This window comes from Mobula birostris, chromosome 2 (genome assembly GCF_030028105.1).
Source record: "Mobula birostris isolate sMobBir1 chromosome 2, sMobBir1.hap1, whole genome shotgun sequence".
Classification (NCBI taxonomy): Eukaryota; Metazoa; Chordata; class Chondrichthyes; order Myliobatiformes; family Myliobatidae; genus Mobula; species Mobula birostris.
Genome location: NC_092371.1, coordinates 18,921,168 through 18,936,449, shown reverse-complemented (window position 1 = coordinate 18,936,449; position 15,282 = coordinate 18,921,168). Strand labels below are relative to the sequence as shown.

At 43.1% G+C, this 15,282-nt stretch overlaps 1 protein-coding gene across 1 annotated transcript in view; it reads right to left on the bottom strand.

The window, feature by feature from the left end:
• Positions 1 to 7,658, bottom strand: part of LOC140185111 (cadherin-22-like) — a 1,010,842-nt gene extending 1,003,184 nt beyond the window's left edge. The window contains exon 1 of the mRNA XM_072238393.1: positions 7,459 to 7,658. The gene's annotated coding sequence lies outside the window, so the exon portion shown is untranslated. The remainder of the gene's footprint in view (positions 1 to 7,458) is intronic.
• Between the last annotated feature and the right edge of the window lie 7,624 nt (positions 7,659 to 15,282).

The window sequence follows — 15,282 nt, the reverse complement described above, 5'->3', positions numbered from 1 at the left end:
AGATCATGAGGGGCATTGACAGGGTGAAATCATTTTCTCAGGAAGGGGTTGCTAAACTGAAAAGGACACAGTTTTAAGATCGGAGGCAAGAAATATAAACAGCATCATGAGCAGGGTAGATTCTTTGTGGAAATTATGGGCAATGCTTGGAGTGAGCTGCTATAAAGAGCAGCTGAGTTGGGCATATTAACATCATCTGAAAGCCACTGAGACAGTGCATGAATAGGGGAGGTTTTAGAGGCCTATGGGCTAAGTGTAGGCAGAAAGCACTATCTCACTTGGCATGAGTAGGTTAGACCATTTTCCATGCTGTATGACACTATGACTCTTTAGCTCATTACACCAATGCAATTGATTTCAACTTGCCATTGCTAAGAAAGATGCTTCTCCTGAACCCCATACTTGTGAACCCCACATCTGGACCCTCCAGAAATTCTGGCATTGTTTTAAGGTGAAGACATGAATCAAGTTAACTGGTTCCAGACAGACCAGCAGGCTGCAAATCTAATTGCGATTTTTCTACATTACCCATTGCTGGGATGGTGAGATTACTAGCAATTCCAGATTGGCCCTGAACAGTGGCAGCTATTAGAGAACCACAATGAGTCCAGATCATAAAATGGCTAGAAGCAGTAGTACTGGCAGAGAATCTAACTTGAAGACTCAGACAAACTTTTCCAGCGATTTATTGGTTTTATGATAACTGATGCAGAGACCTTATTCACTTAATTGAAAAACATGAGAATGCAGATGCTGGAATTTGGAGCAACAAGCAACAAGCTCGAGGAACTCAAAGGGTAGAGCCGCATCTGTGGAAGGAAAGAAATTACCCATGTTTTGGTTGAAATGTTACATGTTGTAGTATTTTGACCCAAAACATCGATGATTTCTTTCCTCTCACTGATTCTGCATGTTTCCTCCAACACACTGTTTCTTGTTTATTTAATTACCTGGATGGTAACATTCCTGCTATGGCAGTGGTGAGTAACCTCATGATCAACTCTCCTAACTTGGGCTGCCGGTCTACACACAGAACCATCACTGTACCATAGCACATTTTAAGAGATAGATTCAAAACTTCCAGGTGACCTAGTGTTAATTGATGCACACCAAACTCGTCAGATGCCGGTGAGCCTTCAGGAGTCTAATAGAACAGAGGATCTGGGAATACTGATCCATAATTCCTTGAAGGTGGTGTCACAGGTAAAGAAGGCTTTTGGCACATTGGCTTTCATAAATCAATGTGTTGAACACAGGAACTGGGATGTTACAATGAAATTGTCTAAAATTTGGTGAGACCTAATTCGGAGTATTATGTGCAGCTTTGTCCATCTACTCATAAAAGATTTAGATAATATAGAAAACGTGGACAGAAAGTTTATAAAGATGTTGCTGGGACTTGAGGACCTGAGCGATAGGGAAACGTTGATCAAGTTAGGACTTCATTCCTTAGAGCGTAGAACACTGAGGGGAGTGTTGATAGAGGTGTTCAAAATTATGAGGGGTATAGATGGGGTAAATTCAAACAGGCTTTTTCACTGAGGTTGGGTAGACCTACAATTAGAGATCATGGGTTAAGGGTGAAAGGTGAAAAATTTAAGGGGAACCTCTTCACTCAGGGGTGCTGAGAGTGTGGAAGGAGCTGCCAGCAGAAGTGGTGGATATAGGTTATTTTCAACATTTAAGAAAAATCTGGATAGGTACATGGATGGGAGGGGCATGGAGTGCAATGGTCTGGGAGCAGCTCAATGGGACTAGGCAGATCAATCATTCAGAACAACTAGCTGGGCCTGTTTCTATGCTGTACTGTTCTATGACTTTATGAATCTAAATACAAAAAACTAGAAATATTTTGTATGTCAGACAGCATCTGTGGAAAATGAAACCGAACCAACATTTCCGAGAGACCCTTTGTAAAATTAATGTTTTGGATTTTGTTCCCAGCATTTGCTACTGGCTAGTGATTTACATCTGAAAATAATTCTCAAGGATGGGCCAGGGCTTGTTTGTACATTCTCCATAGATGAATAGCTTAATCGCACTATACGATTACCCCTTTGTTTCTTGGCGGAAGTACTGATGTATTACTATAGCTACGGACTGTAAGCTTGGTGAGAGTCAGAACAAAGGTCATAAGGAAGGGGGTGCACAGAAATGTAAAACAACCACCTTACCTTATTTCACTCTGGTCATTGATATATTGGACACACTGAATTTCTAATGCGTTGTGACTCACATTTATTACGTCACTGACAGCAATCATATACAATCACATAAAATGGTCCTTCACCCTCACAATGTCCCAGTTTGTTTCATGTGCAATTTCTAGGTTGAAAGTCATCATCTGCATCTATTTACTGCCTGGAAGTATCTATATTAATCATGTAGGGGATGGTACATATACACATAATGTGATACAGATATGTGAAGAGCGTTCAAGGGAAGTGGTTGAGGCAGATACAATTATGATATTTTTAACATATTTGAACAGGCACATTTGAATAAGAAAGATTTAGAGAGATATGTGCCAAACCTATGCAAAATGGGTAGGCTTAGATGGGCATGGATAAGTTGGCCAAAGGACATGTTTCCATCCTGTACGAGTATATATACTCCTTTCAGTAGAGACAAATATAAACAGAATTGGCAGCTTCTTCCTGATGAACATCCTTTAATTCTGGAGTTAATGAAATACATCACATTGCCTTTCAATTCCTAGAATATTTAGCCATCATGTTCTGGCCAAAAGAATTTAGCAGAATGTTGACAGACCATCAGACCTTTTCCTTCCTCACAACCCCAATGCCAAGTTGTCTAACTATACAGAAAAACACAGCTTTTAATTTTGATGTATGACTACTTTCATATAATCTGAGAAATAGCAAAGTATTAACCGCCAACGTGCTGATATATGTCAAAGGTAACATCATGTGCCAAGAAGACAAATTTGCCTTTATTATTGTGAGAAATCTGTCTTTTACTACACACATTTAGTTTACTGTACCTTAGTACTTATAGTATCAATTGGGAGTTGGTTGCAAAAGATCTGTAATAGAGTGAACCTGTATAACAAGGACCTCTTCAGTTGTCACTGTGAGGAACCTACTTACCCTGGGTGTAGATAAAGTTCAATATGTCAATGTGAAAAATATGAGCAAATGTTCAAACACAGATTTGCAAAGTGTTTCTGTGATCTTTAAGTTTTAAAAATGTAGCTCTCAAACCTCTAGCCAGTCCACTAAACATTACAACCCTGATGATGAGCTTCAGTGAACTGTACCTCTTCATGGATCAGTAAAGGTCCAAGAATCAAGCTAACTTACCTATTCAACAATACCTGCTTGTGTTTCACCAGCACCACTCCACTTGACATATCGCAGCTTTAATTCCAAAGATGAACATAGATTCCAAAGGTGAGGCAAAAGTGACTGATCTAGACCTCAAGGTAATTCCTGACTGGGTATGACATTGAGAAGCCTCTGTGAAAGTATTTTAAATAGGCACAGGAACACATTCCAGTGGATGGAGTCTTGCAGCATGCAACAGGAGGCTCTGGTTACTGGAAGTCTAACAGCCTAGCCCATTTCATCACTGCAGGAGTTCTTCGGGGTAGTACCATGGTTCTCAACATCTTCCCTTGACATTCAAAGCCATTACCATCAAGAAGTCCCTTACTACCACAGCCAAAGAGTCAGCGCTGTCTAGAAACTCAAATGGATCAAACAAATTAACAACACTGGCAACGTGAGCAGGTCAGAGGCTGGGTATTCTGCACACTTGACTCATCTTCTGACACTGCAAAGCTTTTCCGCAATCTATGAGGCATAGCTCTGAAGTGCAATGGAATACACTTCACTTGCCTGGATGAGTGCAGCCTCAATAACTCTCAGCAGGATCGCACTGCCATCCTAGAAAGGCAACCTGCTTGATTTGCAGCCACTGCAACATCCTAAATATTCATTTCCTCCATCACCAACACACAGTGGTTGCAATGTCTACCATCTATAAAATACACCCCAGTTACAGACTGACAACACTGCTAATTTCCACCACAATGAAGAAATGGGAAGAAGATACACGGCAGCATCACAACTTGCAAGTTCTCCTCTTCACACATCGTCTTATATACAGATCATTGATCATTTGTCATTGCTGGGTCTAAATCATGGATCTCCTGCTGAAAACAGAGTAAGAGTTCCTTCACTGGAAGGACTGCAATGGTTCGGCAACTGAGGATGGGTAATAAATGATCTGTTGACCAGCAACACCCAGGACCTGGACATGAATTTTAAAATGACTTCCATTGGAACTACAATGGTAGTAAACACATTTCAAAGCTTTAGAACAACTTTAATTTACTAAAAAATAAATCTTATCCACCAATGTCACCAATAGTCTTTGCACCTATTAAAAGCCATTTCTATTTTTTTGAATTCAGGTAACTTGCAAATGAAAAAAAGGTCCTTTTTTGGGGGGGATTCCAATTTCACCTGTGATAATCAAACTGTGATATCTTATGTATCACGTTTGACAATGTAAGTTACTGACCAATTGTATTGGCTTTCAGCAGATTTTACAGGCAGTGAAATACAACTGATTTTAGAACTACCCTGCAAAAATCTCTTTTAAGAATGGGTGTGATTGAGCACCATTTCTGCTTGAAAGCCAAATGAACCCAAACCATACATTGAATGGCATTTCTGCAACAAGGAAATCAATGTTCATTTATAGTAAAAAAATTAAACACATTTTAATGGAATAAATCTCATAAATTAAAGAAATGCTGTGCCTCAAATTAAGAAGCATGTATAAGCACAGTTGGCACTTTTGGACAAAGCCAGCTATTACACCAAATCAGTCTGTGGGCACTTGGACAGTAGGAGAAACAAGCACGTTTTTTTTAAAAGGCAGCCTTACGGGGTTAGAGCTTTGGTGGTCAAGTAGACTGTTACAAATGAGATGCAAAGATAATGAAACACCAAGTGAGTGGGGAAAGGGAGAAAATAGAGGGAAGACAGGGTCGTGGGGGGAGCGGTGGGGGGGGGGCGGTTGTGAAGGGGATCCTATGCTGGAAAATCAGAACTGAGGAAGACGTTATGCATTATTTGCAAGCAAAAATATGTTCCTTTATTTTACTTGAGAGCTAAGATATGATTGCTTAAGGCCGCAACTAGCATTCGTGGAAGCATTATTATATGTATTATAGGTTGCTTCAGTGTCAAAATTTGCATGCTAAAACGTCCGTAGGCCTAACCACACTATCACTTTTCCTGATATGTTCGGAGACCTATGAGTAAAATCTCCTAATTTTACTCAATGCAAGGTGTAGCAATAGTCATTATTTTGTGTGAGACTGACCGCTCACTCTCAAGTTGAACGTACAAACCTAGGAAGAAAATGTCACGCCGCTTCTTCGTGGTAGAATCAACGCAGGGCAAGCATTTCCCGAGTTTTAGTTTAGGTTAAGCCTAATTTTCCCTTACATACTAACACTCTGATGGCTCCGCTCTTGGGGGAAATTTCTAGTATCAGGACGCTTAATGGTTCTAGCCAAGTGGGTTCAGTTGTCTTCCTCGGGGTAAGAGGCAGCATCTTCCTTCCCATTCATCCTGAAGCCCGTATCCGTTCAGCATCAGCCTCTGATCCCTGCACCCATTCAAAGGGGATCTCAACACTTCCAATTTCTTTTGACTTATCTGGAGTTGCGCAGAACATCAGAAGCCCTGGCCTCGTCTGTGCTCTTGTCGCGAAACAAACGTAAGGTAGTTGGCATTACTGCTTCTGCCTGCCCCCTCCGAAATCTATCTGCGGCCCCGACTTGCCCCGAGATGGCAGCGAGGAATTAACCTTGGCACTCAGTTGGGGAGCTGTATCTTACTCCCCAGACGACAGAGACGGAGTATCTTCCTTTCACCCGGAATGGAGATCTCTGACGATTGATCCGAGACCCCACGGGTCATTGAACTATAGCATCCCAGACCCTCAGAAACCCAGGGACTCTCTCCGTGCAGTCGGCAACTTTTTCCTCTTGAAAAAGGGTAGTAACTGCTGGTACTTAATACAAACAAGAGCAGAAGCCATCTAAATACCATAAAGAATACTATGACACTGCAGGAGCAGAGTTAAAAGATAACATAAACAATCCTTCAACAATATTCTCTCAAAAGCAACCATTTTAAAGCAGTTTTTCTTTACATATATGATGCCAAGAACCAAGAAAAATAATATCTCTATTCAGCTATAATTTCTCAAGAAAAAGACACAGGCAAGGAATAAATTCTCATGGCGCTTTAAGGGAGCGCGTTGGGGCCGGCGTTTGGTGTAGATGCACCCCATAGCTTTCGGAAGGATGCACCTTGTCTGACTCGATTACACACCATTCTTGACGCTTCTATGCCCCTCGCAGTTTACCATTAAACAAAAATCAGGTAACGCAAGTTTTATGTGCGTGGCTTGTGTACATCGAGCAAGCAGCAGGGAACAGCGCGCGGCGAATAGACAGCATTATCTTACTGCATTTACGTAAAAACAAAACAGGATTCGAAGCTAAAGAACTAATTAAAACAGAGAGGATTACAATTCTAGTTTAGTTTTGACAGTTATCGGTTGGAAGCTGAGGCGAAGCCGACATCAATCATGCTTTCGGGCCATTTGTTATTTTTTTTATTTGCAATATGTGATGGAGGGAATTAAACATTTCTCGTCGATGTGTTGATTATAGGCGAGGAATTGGCAATTCTAATTCTTGTCAGAGTCTAGAATAGCACATCGAAATCACATCAGTAACAGCCCATTTCACGACTACATATAGCCTCAATTTAAAAACTATACATCTTTCGCTCTGACACTTGCATGCATACTAAACGGAATTTGTCAGCACAGACAGATAACGTGTGGAATTACATGCGACACTCTACTGAACGCAAAGTCCTGTCAGGACTGGAGTTGAGAGCTAACTTCCTTCAGCCGAGCCTTCGAAAACAGATTCAATATTGATCTGACTTGACTATGTCCTAAGTCGGATGACAACGGTTAAAGTGAGGCATAAAGTACAACAGATATTTCGATGATACATATTGAACAAATACAGCAAAACAACAGTTAGTCAAGTCTGTTGCTGTAACAATTCGCTTAAGTCTAAGTCAACGACGAGCATCCAGCCCACACTGAACGCCAGCCTGTTTGGAGTTGATGGTTCCTAACGTTCGTGTCACGGTCAGACATTTAGATGATTAGCTTGAGTTATATAACCGGTGAGTTACGAGGTTTCTGACACTACTCTCTCTCCGCGTTATCCAGACCTTGCGGGAGGGGGAAACTGGTTTAGAATTGTTTCTGGAGATGAAACGCTTACACTTAATCTTTATTGTTTAACATGAGGTGCAGCGATAGCTAGAGAACACTTTTTTTTTCCAACCTTTTCCCAGTTAACACCCGTTTTGCAGCTTTGTAACTTACCCCTCTGCTCCAGCCGAGAAAGAGAGAGAGAGAGCGAGAGAAAGTCCACGCTTTTTGTTTCACCAACGACAGGTGGTCTTGCGGATATAATCCCGCTAAAATGATCCCTATAAATCAAGGCAGCGCAGTAAAGGGGCTAGGATAGCGCGCAGTCTGCAGCCCGGCATTCCTGTGTAGAGCTGGTCAGAACTGGGTCCAGCCGAGGTCTGGGACCAGCTGCCGTTCTACTGAGATCTTCACTCTTTTCATTCCATCCCCTGGTGGCCATTCAAGGAATGAAAGAAGAAGGAATCTCCTTTTAATGAAATGCTTAAGGAATACAGGGAATGAACCGGTTGCTGTTCAGGCGGGGCGCCAGTTAGCATCAGTCTGCGGTTAACCCTTCCTCGCCTGGCTTCACTTTTTTGCTCAGAGATTAGGACAAAATCGGGGTCTCAACTGGCAGAGACTTGGAAAGGGAAGCAGACCTTTTTACCCGTGGCTGCGAGAAGGGCTATGATGGTGGCAGCATTTTGTCGCATTGGACAGTTGATGGATTCGGAGTGAAATGAAACTTTAAACCCTCACGGGAAACGTTTCCTCTTCTATGGAGCGAATTTGATCGTGGCGGTTGAATGACAAGAAGAAACCACCCTCATCATTTTTTGAAGCAAAGTGCTGAAAAAATAGGAGATTTGGTTGCAGAATGACGGCTGCAATGTCTGTGGCTGTTTGAAGAGATTAAAACAGACGCGCTGCACATTCTGTGGTAGAAGCTGAGTTACAGGCGTCATGGATGATAGCGTACTCTTCAATATTAGCCAGTCATTGGATTCTGACCAGTATAGCGAATTGCGGACATTAACCCCGGCTACAGTGAACAAGTCTGCGTTGTTCGCAAGGCTGCTGCAACCAGGGAGAGTCCCAGCGTTCTGACCAGGGAGTTCCACAGGTGCTGCAGCACAGCGCTTTTCAAGCACCTCCCTCCATTCCTTCATCCTGCCCCCTGCATCCCTCCCTCCATGGTAGCGGACTGGAATTGCTTCTCCAATTTAAGCAGATTAAGAACAGTTCCGATTTGCTAACAATAAACGACAATCAAAAGGAACTGATCTTACGCTAAGAATGTAACTGATGGACGGGGCCATGAGCTCCCCCTAATGGGAACACATCGGCCCTCCTTCATTCCCTCCCTCCTTGCCTCCTGAAGTGGTACCTAGAATGCCCTGTCGGGTTGTAACGGTGCTGTTGGCTGAATAGCAAATGCAGCTCATTGTGATCTCACAGGGTTGGGTACGGGGGTGCATTTTGCCTGTCATTCGAATAGAAGTCGCGCTGGTTTTAAATCATTGGTGTTTTTGCTAGCTGTGCATTGCTGGCTAGGTCGACATTCACTCCCTTGTTACTGTTGAGAAAGCGGGCTGTGAACTAATTTCTTCAGTGTGCATCCTCCTGGTGAGGTTCCAGGGTCTGGATCCAGCCACAGTAAAGAGCAGTGATATATTTCGCAGTCAGGACGGCTCTTGACTTGGAGCGGGAACCTGCCTCCGCCGGTGTACCTATGCACGTGCTGCCCTGGTCCTCCCTGCCGGTCGAAGTCATGGGCTTGGGAGGTGGTGTCAGAGCAGGATGGATAAGTAATAGATGGGACACAGTGGCTTCAACGGGTTCAGTGTTGAAGGTTAATGAGGTGCCAGCTGAGATACTGGTTGTCTGGGATGCTGCGATGGTTACTGAGAGTTATCGGAGCGGCACACACGCAGGTGAGTGGAGATATTTCCATCTTGTGCTTTGTAGCGAGTGGAGGAGCTATTTCCAACTTCTGGATTTACTTATATAGCTGCATTATTGGTGTGGGTGGTCCAGCTGTGATTCTAGTCAGGATCAACTGAGGGTATTGACGAGGGGAGATGTGCCATTGACTGTCTTTGAACTCTCCACCTGGAGCACATCCTGCATCGTTACTGCTTCCACTGTTTCTTCCAAGTGTTGCTGAAGTTGGAGCACGGATTCGCCAGCTGAGGGAGGAATGTGGGTGGGATCAGGAGGAGATGTAGGACCTGGAATTATTGTTGTTCTGTACCCCTGCCTGGTGGGTCTGTCTCCTGATGGACCAGGGCATGTCTAGGGTTGAAAAGAAGGAATCTGCTACTTTTCTGTAAGGTTTGACTCAGTGAGTATGGCTGATTTAGCCTGGTGGGACAGTTCTTCCTAGATTATGTAGGTTGGGACTATCAATGAGTGAGTCTTCACACTGGTACAACTTCCTTTTAGATGTCTTATTAAATCAAGACATTTTCTGCTCTCCAGGTCCAAAAAGTCCATTGGCAATTTCTATTTGAAGAGTTTGTCCTGTGCGCTGAGTATTATCTGTCTCTCAGTCAACATTACTACAATTACAAATGAATTGCTGTTTGTAGGACCTTGTTACACACAAATCATCTGCTAGAGATTTTATTTTATTGTGATCTGAGCTTCACCAGCAAGGTAGCATTTATGGCTCATCCCTAATTGCCCTTGAGAAATTGGTGGTGAATCACCTATCTGAACTGCTGCTTTCCTCTGGGTAAATGCACTCCCACACTGCTGCTGGGGAGGGCATTCAGAAATTAGCCACAGTAACAAAGGCGTTGCATTTCCAGATCAGGACATTGTGTGACAAAGATAGGAGCCTGCAGGTAGTAGTGCTCCCATACTCTTGATGGCCTTGACCTCCTTCGTGGTGGTTTTAAGAGGTTCTGGTACAGTGAGCCAGGAAAGTAACTGCAGAGGGCACATTATAAACAGAAGAGATTCTGCAGATGCTGGAGGTGTTGAGCAACACACATAAAATGTTGGAGGAACTTGACAAGTCAGGCAGCAGTTTCGGAGGGGAATAGCAGTTGATGTTTTGGGCTGAGACCCTTTATCCTGATGAGACTCGCAGCCCAAACATTGACCATTTAGTCGCCTTCATAGATGCTGCCTGAATGCTGAGTTGTACTTGCATTTTGTGTTGGTTGCAGATGGCGCCTGGTGTTTTGTTATGGATGCTGCCAAGCATGTTAAGCATTGCTGAAGCAGCACTCACTCAGACAAGTGCTGTGTCTTATGTTGCACTCCACAACTGGAGACTGTAGTGTCAAGCTTACTCCTATTAATGCCTCACAGTCTCCACTCAACTGATATGATGCACCTGCCACTGATTCCAGTCTGATCATCTCAAATTTCAAAGTACATTTATTATCAAAGTATGTATACTCTATGCAACCTTCAGATTCATCTCCTTGCAGGCAGCCACAAACAGAGAAACACAATAGCACCCATGAAAAAAAATCCCACACAACAAAGATGTCAAATGTCCAATGTGCGGAAAAAGAACAAATCATGCAAACAACGGAAAAGTAACAAATAACACATGGAACATCAACCGCAGAGCCGCCAAAAGTGAGTCCGTTCAGCAATGAGGTGAGTGAAACCAGTCCAGGAGCCCACAGGATGTAGGCCATAGTCACAGGACCAGTTCAGCACTGAGTGAGTGCTGATGACTGTAGGCCACAGCTGTAGAGTCATTTCAGTGCTGAAGCGAGGCAGTGAAATCTAGTGTTTCCAAGGAGCAGAACCTGTTGTTCAGATGGGGATTTAAGCACAGAGCCAGATTGAAAAGGTTAGGGTGTTGGGGCCTGAGGCGAGGTGTGGGCCGGTTCCGATCTCTGCTCCACAGCATTTCCTCAGCTCTGCGCTGAACTATGGATCTCATGTTCTCTTGCAGACATCAGTTCAGAAACACTATTTGCTTGTGGTTACTGTTTGCATGGCATTGTTTCTCATTGCACATTGGGTGTTCAATGATATTTTTTATGGAATATTTTATTTTTTATGGGCATGATTTTTTTTATTCTCTGCACGTTGAGTTGTAGATAGTCTTCTCTTGCGTGATGTTCTTTTTTATTGATCTCTTAGTTTCATGGCTTCCTGTGAGATGAATCTCATGGTTGCATAATGTACACATACTTTGATAATAAAGGTGCTTTGAACTTTGAAGCAAGTAAATCTTGATCGTTGGCCTTGACACCTTGACTTGCCACCTATCTTACCCCAGTTATCATCTATAGTCCTTGTTCGCTCATCATACCAGTCGGCCTCTACCAGTTGCTCCTAGCTTTCAGTCTTCCTGCATAAGGTTTACCTTGTTGCCTGTTTTGACCGGTTTCTTTCCTTTCTTGTTTTGTGCTTCCCCCCACCCTGTGGTGTGTTATTTTGAGATCTATTAGTAAAGTATTGCTTACTACCAAATCCTCTCTGCTGCTCTGATTTTGGGCCAAGCCTCCTCTACATTCCTTGACATGTAGATGGTAGGAAGGCCTGGAAGTGTCAAGGTGTCACTTACCCCTGAATACCCAACCTCTGGCTTGTTGTTATAGCTACTGTATTATTTATGTGGCTGGTGTAACTATTCAATGGTGAGTTCCCCCACCTCCCTCCCTCTACGTTGCTGAAGATGATACTCAATTATGCCTTTGAATGTGATGGGATCAGGTTGAGATGGCATTTTGTAAGTTTGTAACATGAACACTGAGATGTCATTTATGTGTTGGTAGAGGTTTCATCAGTAGAAAGAATGTTTTCAGGGTATGCAATCAGTTATTTAATGAAGAGGTGAGGATCTCAATCACATACTGTGAACCTTGAAACTCTCTACACTGTATAGAGCTCTTCATGTTTAGTTGCCAAGGGTGAAGGCTGAAATAGATTGATGTTTGGACATTGAAACAAGTGAATACCTGTAGATTAGGCTGGAAAGTTAACAAGAATATGGCTAGCCATGATCTCATTAAATATCAGAATATGCTCAAGAGGCCACATGTCCTTTTCCTGCCTGTAGGTGTATTAAAGAACTACAAGGTGAAGATGGAGAGTGAGTGGCAATCAGCTGGTGAGAGCCAGGGGAAGGGAATGGTAAGGGAGTAGAAGGGTGAACAAGAAAACGAAGGAAGGTGGAGGCAGGAACTGGACAATGAGTGAAGATTCAAGATGAGAACTTGAAGACTGGACTGAATGCTAAGTAGGGTAAAACAGAGGATAAATTTAAGGAAACAAACAAGGAAGGTAGAGAGGAGGTAGTAAATGAAAGAGATGAGAGAAAAGGCTGGGAAACTGCCAGAAGTGGAATAGTGGAGATGTGTGGTTATGAAGGAAGACTTCACTGGCTGGGGTTAAATTCTTTGCAGAAGACGAGGATGAGGGGAGCTTATCTGAGATTCATAAAATTATAAGGGTTCAGATAGAGTAAATACAGAGGACCATTTCCTCACCAATAGGATCAAAACTAGGGAGTTGAAGTGTGAAGTAATTAGGGATTGAATAGGTGAAGATAGTGGTGTGAAAATGGAACTGTCCGGGAGAAAAAGGCAGAAAGTGATCTTGCTTTTAAACAGGATCTGAGCCAGGAGTTACAGGGCTACAGACCCTGTGCTAGAAGATAGGGTTAGTCTGGGTAATTCTTTTACAATTGAGACAGGTGCTGTATCCTGAATGGCATAAATATTCTATGTGTTAAAGAATGAAGAGGCAGACTGAGCAAGAAGGGGAGACTTAGAGCAAGAGTAAAGACCATAAGACCATAAGACAAAGGAGCAGAAGTAGGCCATTCAGCCCATCGAGTCTGCTCCGCCATTTTATCATGAGCTGATCCATTTTATCCTATTTAGTCCCACTGCCCCGCCTTCTCACCATAACCTTTGATGCCCTGGCTACTCAGATACCTATCAATCTCTGCCTTAAATACACCCAATGACTTGGCCTCCACTACTGCCCGTGGCAACAAATTCCATAGATTCACCACCCTCTGACTAAAAAAATTTCTTCGCATTTCTGTTCTGAAAGGGCGCCCTTCAATCCTGAAGTCATGCCCTCTCGTACTAGACTCCCCCATCATGGGAAACAACTTTGCCACATCCACTCTGTCCATGCTTTTCAACATTCAAAATGCTTCTATGCGGTTTCCCGTCATTCTTCTAAACTCCAAGGAATACAGTCCAAGAGCGGACAAACGTTCCTCATGTGTTAACCCTCTCATTCCCGGAATCATTCTGGTGAATCTTCTCTGTACCCTCTCCAACATCAGCACATCCTTTCTTAAATAAGGAGACCAAAACTGCCCACAGTACTCCAAGTGAGGTCTCACCAGCACCTTATAGAGCCTCAACATCACATCCCTGCTCCTATACTCTATTCCTCTAGAGTGAGAGCGTGCACAGGACTTGTCGTGATGAGTGAGAATGTTGCTTCAGTGTCAGTGAATTAAGGCTGGGAAGCAAAAGATATGAGCAGAATCATAAGGAGAAAAACAGAAACAGAGAAGGAAGAAGGTGAGGCGAAACGGAATATCAACGGGAGATGGAGAGAAGGAATGAGGATGGAGGAGAACCGAGCGACGACCAGAGGATGTGCGGAAGCCAGAGCAGGCTGTGAGTTGAAGGTGAAGAACCAAGTGTGGAGAAGCAGCAGAGGAATTGCAGAAGGAAGAAGAATCAACACAGTGGGAATAGAAGCAGAAAGTAAGCGAAGAAGATGAGAGGCAAGAAATGAGAGTGAGAAGTGGAGAAGAGCATGAAGTGGAGACACAAGAGACTGCAGAGACTGGAATCTGGAGCAACATTCAAATCGCTGGAGGAGTTCAATGGATCAGGAAACATCTGTGGAAGGAAATTGATAATCCTGATAAAGGGCCCTGACCCAAAACATCGACTGTCCATTTCTCTGACCTGCTGGTTTCCTTCAGTGCAGAGTGAGAGGTGTTGAAGTAAAAGGAGAATTTATCAGGGATGGTGAGTGAAGAGGAGAAGTGAGGATAAGGACGAGAGTAGAGTGAGGAAGCCCATCAAGTGAGCAGATGAAGTGCAGAACATGATGTGAGAGCAGAGAGTGAAAGCAGACATGGAGATCTGAAGCAGAATTACAAATGGAGGAGAAGAAGAAAAAATAAAGGAAAAACTGAAGCACAAAGTGAGCAAACAAACAAAAAAAAAGAGAAGGAAGCAGTGAAGGAGCAAAATGAGTGGGAAGGATGGAGAGTGAAGCATGATCATCATTTTGTGCAGGAGGTGAGAGGGTTAAAACACAAGAATGGAAGACAGAGAGGACTGTCGATGAAGGGAGTATGGAAGATTTAAATGGGAGAGAAGAAAGTGCTGGAAGATGTCATGCCAGTGAAGGAGGGAAACTGCTTTGATAATGAGGGGACTGGAAGCAATATCATTCACAAGTTAAAATCTGATCAGATGGTGAATTCATTTCATTTTTCTCCATGCCAAGCTCTTTACAAATTGCTATTCTAAATTCACTCACTGTTGAACGGCTGACCAGATGTTCCTGGTTTCAGGATATTCTAACAGGTTCAGAGTTACCAAAAGTGCTCCAGGTAATGCCCTGGTAAAGGTTTCATTGCTAACATAATGGTCTTTCTGTAGAAGCAGTGTTTGGGTTATGGTTAGAGATAACAGGTGCATTGGAATGTGAGTCGTTCAATCAGGGGAGCATTATTTTTTCTGTGTAACTGACACTGGTGTGAGCTGGGGTCTTTGTTCAGTAGGAGACGAAGAGAGAAGATGCTGGAGAGAACCGGTTATACGATTCGATCCTATAGGAGACTGTGTTTTGATAGAGCAAGCGAAGGTCTACTGAGGATCGGTGAATATGGCTTTTGGAAGAGTTGAGCTCCAACTTGTGCACATTTGACTGTTAAATTACAATGGGCCCTTTTTGTTTTTTTCTTTATTTTCTTTACTAACCCTTTAGTTAAGTTAACATTCATAAATAATATTCCCTTAATCATATACAGTGTTCTGTTGGTTATTTCTTGGC